Source organism: Zerene cesonia, chromosome 26 (assembly GCF_012273895.1).
Source record: "Zerene cesonia ecotype Mississippi chromosome 26, Zerene_cesonia_1.1, whole genome shotgun sequence".
NCBI classification, from domain to species: domain Eukaryota; kingdom Metazoa; phylum Arthropoda; class Insecta; order Lepidoptera; family Pieridae; genus Zerene; species Zerene cesonia.
The window spans coordinates 3,316,415-3,323,957 of NC_052127.1; the positions used below are offsets into that span (position 1 = coordinate 3,316,415).

General features: G+C 32.3%; 1 non-coding gene across 1 annotated transcript; it reads left to right on the plus strand.

The window, feature by feature from the left end:
- Window positions 1–7,470: 7,470 nt before the first annotated feature.
- Trnam-cau lies at window positions 7,471–7,543 on the plus strand. The gene has a single exon. It is a non-coding gene; the product is annotated as a tRNA-Met (tRNA).

The following is a 7,543-nucleotide window of genomic DNA, read 5'->3' on the forward strand; positions in this document are numbered from 1 at the left end:
TCATAAATAATTATTGTTTTATTTGTTCTATGCAAGAATTTTCGATAAGAAATTATCCCAACCTGGCCAGCATTATTCTCTACATTTCTTGTAGAATACAAACAAATAGTTTTCTTTTTTTGCAGACGGCCAATAGAACCTTATAAGTACTTAATACCTCAGATATTTGCTGTAATATCACGTTAACATTGTCGTTTGCCTTTACGTCGTCATTTCGCACGTAATTTCCTTATGGAATCGTTTTTATTCGGCGTAAAAGTAATAGACGAGACAAATATTTGAGTCGTAAAATATTGGGACATGAAATAAATTGTTTTGCTACAAATTTGGGTCGTAGATATTGACGCTGGTGGATCTATGTGAGCCGTGAAAATGAAAGTGTTTCACTCCTTGTCCATTATTTATCGATAAAAACAATATATTTGAAAGTAACTCTGTCTGTCTTTGCACCTTAACTATTGAATTGATATTTATGAAATTTGGTATGGAGGTTGTTTGAGACCCGAGAAATGACATAGGATAGGTTATATCTTGAAAATCTCATGGAAACGGTAACTACGTATATAGAGGATATATAGAGGATATACCCTAGACTGTTTATATTTTTTTAACTGCGCTAGCAGAGCCGCAGGCGGTAAGCTACTAAAACATATTATTATAATCAATTTCATACAACAACAATTTCATAGGAAAATTGAGATTCAATTATTCATAAAATGTAATTGATTAAAACACAATGCAGTATCACTAATTATATTTTGACCTGCGAGTGACACAATAAAATTTAATTTTAATTAAATTATAAGTCGTGGATTCGTAATTTTAATTTTAATTATGAATTATACTTTGAGTGACATTATAAATTTGCAATATAAAGTACTATACAATAATTTTGCAGCATGAAAACAAATATTTTATAACATTTTATGTGAAATGTTAACACTAAACAAAAACTAACTAATTAACTCTTTATCGAATATTCCAGAATAATTATTTAAAATAAGTCAGCCTCCTACAACAGTAAGCAGAACACCTAAAAATTGAGCTGATATAGTAGGACCTCTGCAAATGCTTTGCCCGCTTTAATATTTTGCCTCTCAGTGGTATGGAAGTAGGTATCCATTTAAAATTTAAATAATTCTGATCGTTGGCCATAAAGATTTCATGACCGTATGCCTAATTATATATTTTTTATCATTTTCATCAGGAATAACACGCGAACATTATAATTATGACGTGCATGGTAGTAAACTATCTTCCATTACCTTGTTACTTTTAATTATTAATTATTCGAAGGGATATAGTAAGGGATGAAGGGATGAAGATGAGAATATAGAGATTGGATAGGGAAAGATGAAAAAGATAGGATACACCTCCTCACTTCGTACCTATTTCCTTCTCCTCGCCCTTCCCAGTCCATTCCCTCTTTCCAGTCATCAATCCTTTCCTTATCACTTATGCCTTAAAACCGGGCAGCGCATTCTCAGAGGTCTAAGCCTCTGCGAATGTTCATGGGCGGTGGTGATCGCTAACCATCAGGCGAACCACTAGCTCAGTTGTCCGCTATGACATAAAAAAATACACCATAGAGGAAAAGGAAGCGTATTCCCGGCTCCTCTCCTTACCGAATGAATGCAATTATCGCTATCGATAAACGCCGTTGTTCTGTGGGTGATGTACCTTCCCTGGTGCTAGCTATTCCAATTCTGCCTAGGCGTGTTCGTCTTCCACGCACATAGTGTGCATAATCGTATCTAATTACTGAAAATTATATTAAATTTATATGGCAATTAAGTCGTCGTTCGGCCAATACGATTTAATCATCTGACGATGTGAATATACTTTGCGACCTTTCAAATATACATAAAAAATGTCATAAAATCGATCAAACAGTTTTGAATGAATTTGGTAACAAGCACGGCGACATAACTATTTATTTAAACATATGCTATAATTGTAAAACCTTCATGTCTTTTCGATACAATTTTGTCGCTCGTTATCTAGTAAACAGGAGTACTCCCGCCTTTTTAGTCAGCCATATTGGTTTTATCTCAAATTGAGAAATACTAACTTGGAAGCTCGTATAAACTTTTGTAGTTGTATTCTTAAGATATTCTCAATAGTCTAACAGCATCTCGTGACCGCGTTTCGAGATATTCAAGGTCAAACGCTAGAAAAATCAATATTTCAATGTATAGTTCTAATGACGTTGCCGTCTTAAGAAAAAAATGTAAAATATCCGATACAATATAAAATACTAAATGTGCTTTTAAGAGAAAGAGAAATGAAGCTCCATTAATAATTTTCCGATTTCCAAGGTTGAATATGAGTTAAATTGTTTATGGTTAGTTCTGTTTGTGATATTAGTTTTATATATATTTCTGTGCTCTGTGATTTTTTATTTATTATTATTATATTATCTGTGATTGGTGATTATTTTGTTTTTGCTCTGTTTTAATTTATTATATGTTTATGATAATATTTATATTTTAGCATAGTTTATAATATAAGCATATTATAGGCAACAAAAATCCATCTTAATTTTATTTTACCCAAACAAAACGCATTTTATTTAGAAATTGCTCATCAAAGCATACATTTTATCATCGCCAATTATTAATAAATGATTTCCCGCCTAAATGTAATAAACTGGCATCTGTCAAATTAAAGCAAATCGACGGTTTATTGCCCCCGCATTAGCTGTAATGTTATTGAGTCCGAACTGCTGATTAGGGTCGAAACCAAATAGATTGGTGGCCAGAATTAAAGAAAATTCTATTTAGTGGAAGTGCCTCGATAAATTAAACAGTTCATTATATATTGGATAATCTGTAAATACAAACATTAATACATCAAAACGTGTCTTGTTGCAATTATCTTGGTAATTTTTTTTACCATTGTCAAATAACAAAGGTAATAGTGACGTCTATCAAAAAACTTATGCTTCATACCTCATACCAATACTGCATTCAAATATAAAATAAGCCACCCATACTATATAATTACATTCACTAACGCAATATAGGTAGAATACTCATACACTGATGGAATAGATTCAACTGACATAAAATTAAAACAAAAAGCTTCACTTGAAAATCGTTGGGAATTTTGGGAGTATTGTTAAATATTGACTGACATCCAATTATGCAAGCAGCGGTACAGAAACCTAGATATTGACTACATTGTGAAATCGTGTATTTTGTTTTACGGTGCATCTGAAAATTCAAATTGGAGATTCGGTAGGTATAATGCTTTGTTATTTCGAAGTTCTTTTAACACTATTTTCCCCGCATTTTTTAAGATTTATACTGAACATTGCTGTAACAAGCAAAGGGAAAAATCTATTTCAAGCAATTGTAATAATTATAGCAGGGACATGATATAACTTTCTGTATTTTACTCGTAGCGTAAAGACTGCATTATAATATAAAAATATTACCTTATCTATTACTGCTTTACGATGGTAGAAAACATTCTATATTTATAATATTATTTGAAGATTGTAAACTCCTATTTAGACGTATATAACTGACCGCCTGCTTGATATAAAATGCAAAAAAAAAGTAAGTTGCTAGATCCACCTAAACAAGGTGTTGTACAAAGGCTTGATTTCTAAATGAGTGCTTACTATACGACCTTTTAATTAATTAGTGTTTAATTTATCCGCGATCCAATGATATACACTGGTAGTAGAATCTCTTATATTGTAAATTCGATTAAAAAACGCACTTATGTATTGCAGCACAGGAAAGATTTTAAGAAATGCGAGGCTCATAGGAATATAGGAATATGTTTTGTATAAGATAAGTTTCAAAATTTTAAGGTAATGTTACAGATTAAAAAGATGTCATTAAAAATTAAGGTATGAGTCTTTCCCGTAATTTGTATAATTTTGTTTACAATATTTTATCCAACTCTCCAACTTGTGTAAGGGCCTCACGATACCCCGATCCCTCTTTACCGTCCTTTACCGTCACGGTCTAATCGTAATAATCTAATCCTTGCTCTTTCAAGTTCAATTCATAAATGATTCCCCTACAATTCTGTAACAATTTACCTTACCACACGATAAGCTTGACAGGTGACATTTGAGCTGGCTGAAATTAACATTCGCGATTCTTGGCGGGAAATAGCTTGGTGTAGATTATGTGACGTCACAGATAATTAAGGTTCGGATGGGTTGTATTGAAGGAACTCGAGATTGGTATATAAGGGAATCTTCATAAGATTTTATTTACCCTTTGAAATGTTTATCACAAAATTGATAAGAACCGTTTCTTTTCAAATTTATTTTCAAGTTATGTGTATTAAAACTATCTGTTTAAATTTGTTTTTGTAATACAAAATTCGTTTACAGGTTTATCATTTGTCTTCTCCAACTAGCAGTATAGAATTAAGATCTAAAATAAGGTACAAAATATATTGTTCAATAAGACTTTTTTATTTTATTTTAAGAAATAAAAGTGAGCCACTCATATGAAGAAAAAATTACAAACAGCTAAAAGCCAGTAACTGATATACGCGACTAACTTGTTAATCTGTATGTTAGTCAAATAATAAATACACAGTCTATAACAAACATGCATATATCACGCTGAGTTACATATCCATTGCCGATTACCAACCACAGTTGTCAAATTGCGAATGACACTGACAATTAGACATGTCTTCTTGTCACGAAAAAAAATGCGTAAAGTAATTTCAAATAACCAAAGCACTTCACTAAGGGAAATCTGATTTCTATAACAGGTGCGTTCAACTGCTTCACGGTACATTTAAGTCTTTGTTAAACAGACAAAAGATAGGATTGATGACGTCTGCAGTGATTGGTACCGCTCCGGGCAATTTGTTTGATATTGTTTCTCGTTATATGTTGAAGGGAAATTTGTTGTATTGGATGAAGCATTGATTATTCATTATCTGGTCTTATGTGTGTTCTTCCGAGTATTATTAACCTATGATATTATATTCTCGTTTCAGTGAAACATATCATTCCATCATCACATTGCCCTAACCTGGGTTGGGTAAGGAAATTTTATAGATTTTGCAAATTAATTTATAAATTAACAAGCAAAGAGTCCATAGCTCACTTAACATAGAAACTAAAACATACTTTTATTAATTATAGCTACTTAATTTCATTCATTTTAGTTATTTATCTCAATATATATCAAAATATGAATAATCTATAGCACTTGTCTTTGATATCTTAAGTAACGACCGTAAGAAGCTTTCACATTAACCTGAAATCGTCGTGGCATCAAAATGCCTCGTGGCTCCACCATTCGAATACATAATCTGTGCTCATATATAATCTGTGCTGTCATAGATTAGTTCAGTACGTAGATACGTGAAGTCAGAAGTCCTTTGAGCTAGACACATTTATCTGCAACTGAGAACTTAAGCACGGTGCCTTGTGAACTCGGAGTAGTGCTAAGTCATTTGGCTTTGACTAACTTTTCGTTTGATATCGCATGTCGTATGAAAACAGTGTAATTGAATGTGTTTACTAGGTATATTATGTATCTATATCATAGGCATTTTGTCCCTATAATTAACAATTATTATAAGGCATAAAGCTTTGAGCATTTTCATAAAGACAACGCTGAAAATTAATAGTTTTTTTGCTGTCTCTTTATTGGATTTTGTTTCACTTTTAACTCTTTCAATATTGAATATTTTACCAAGACAACCGCAACTTGCGAAGTTCCAAGCTTGCATTGGGCGTAACGGTTGCAATTTGACATCTCTTATTGTTCTGTAAACAAAGTACTTGATCCTGTTGTAACTAGATTTAAAGTTTGTAAACTGTACTTTGAAACCACAGCATTTTCTAAAGATTATAGTGTATGAAAGTATTTGTTTCATTTTCAATTTCCTTACAAACTTGCGATATATTGATGCAATAAATATAAACTTGTAGAAAAATAATGTCCATACGTCAAAAGATTATTTTATTTTCAACTGACTTTAATAAAGGAGGAGGTTATCAATACGACTGTCTTTTTCCTAGCTACCTCAGAAATTCCGGCTGCATTAAACGATTTTGATGATTCTGTTTTTATATGAAAACTGGTGCGTCCCGTGTGAATCCTTTTAAATTTGGTCTTGTCCTGACGATTTTAAAGTGGTTTGGTTGAAGAGTTGCCGTTTCTATGTGCATAGAGTTGTAAGCATTATTAATTCACTAATTCGTTCCATTTTTTAAGAAGGCAAAAGAACGAACGAATCATTTAAACCGACAATATGAAAATCAGCATTTACGATGAATTAGCGTTTATTACTCAACATAATAAACCGTTTAATGTCTATATTAAAACTTTTCTGAAAGGAACAATTACTTTAGGGCTTCTAAGTGAGTTAACTCAGCTAAAGGGATAAGAATAAGCCTTTTATATTCAAATAGAGTTACTGTCCATTGTAATGCGATTAAGACAACATTAAATTATGAATAAACAAAACAACACGACTTTTATCCCTTCTAGCCAACTTTTTATTGTACCTAATACTTATTCTGCATAATTTGGTACACAATAAGGAATTAATATAGGTTTACCAATAGGAAGATTACGTTTTAAGGTTATATGTTAGTATATTTCCTGGACATATTGTAGTATGTTAAACGGATTTAGAGATTAGAGCGAGGTAAAAAACCTATTCAGATAGAATCTCTAGATATTGAAAAAGGAGAACAGTTTTAGTATCAAATGTATTCGTTGCATTTTTACCTCAAAATTTGAAACAATCTTACTATAGGCAGTCAAATAACGTATTCATATCCGTATTTTCGGTATATTATATACCTGCAAACATTCTTAACATAGAAGCGACTTTTGACGAAAATTGTATAGCAACCATGATATTATAATAAATTTCTAAAGCCTCTATATACATCGCGCCCATTTCAATGTCAATAGTGGTCGATGACAGCTGTCAAATGTGACATTGACAGGTGCCATCGGCCACTATTGCGTTTCATTATTAAATCATCATTTACACTGGACATTGGAGGAGCACCTCTATTGGGTGGAGCAATTAACAAAGAGAAGAAGAAACATTGACATTAGTTATGTTGTGGTTGCGCGATGAGTTTAAATTCAGTCGACTATAGAATCGATTAATACATTTTTTTTTTTGAATAATTTTTCTCTGTACTGAATGACTGTACTGTAACTGAATACCCCCTGATATAAATATAATAATTTTGTATATTCTTTAGTTATATGTAGAGCTGATCAATTTGTTTATTTCTATGGTCGCTTCAACGCTTAAATCTCAGAAACTAATGGAACAAAAGATTCTTGATTGATATGTACGTGGTCACTGAGTGCTCTCTGGCTATATGGTACCACGGGCGAAGTCGGAGTGGAATAGATATTTATATTATTATCTTTTAGTTATTGTTAAGGTCTTGCCGGGTATCCAAGTAAGGAAGATATTAGATATTTATTTTCATTCGGTTAGACACCAGCCTCGGTGGCGCAGTAGGCAGCGCGTAAGTCTCATAATCTTAAGGTCGTGAGTTCGAGCCTCACCCGGGGCA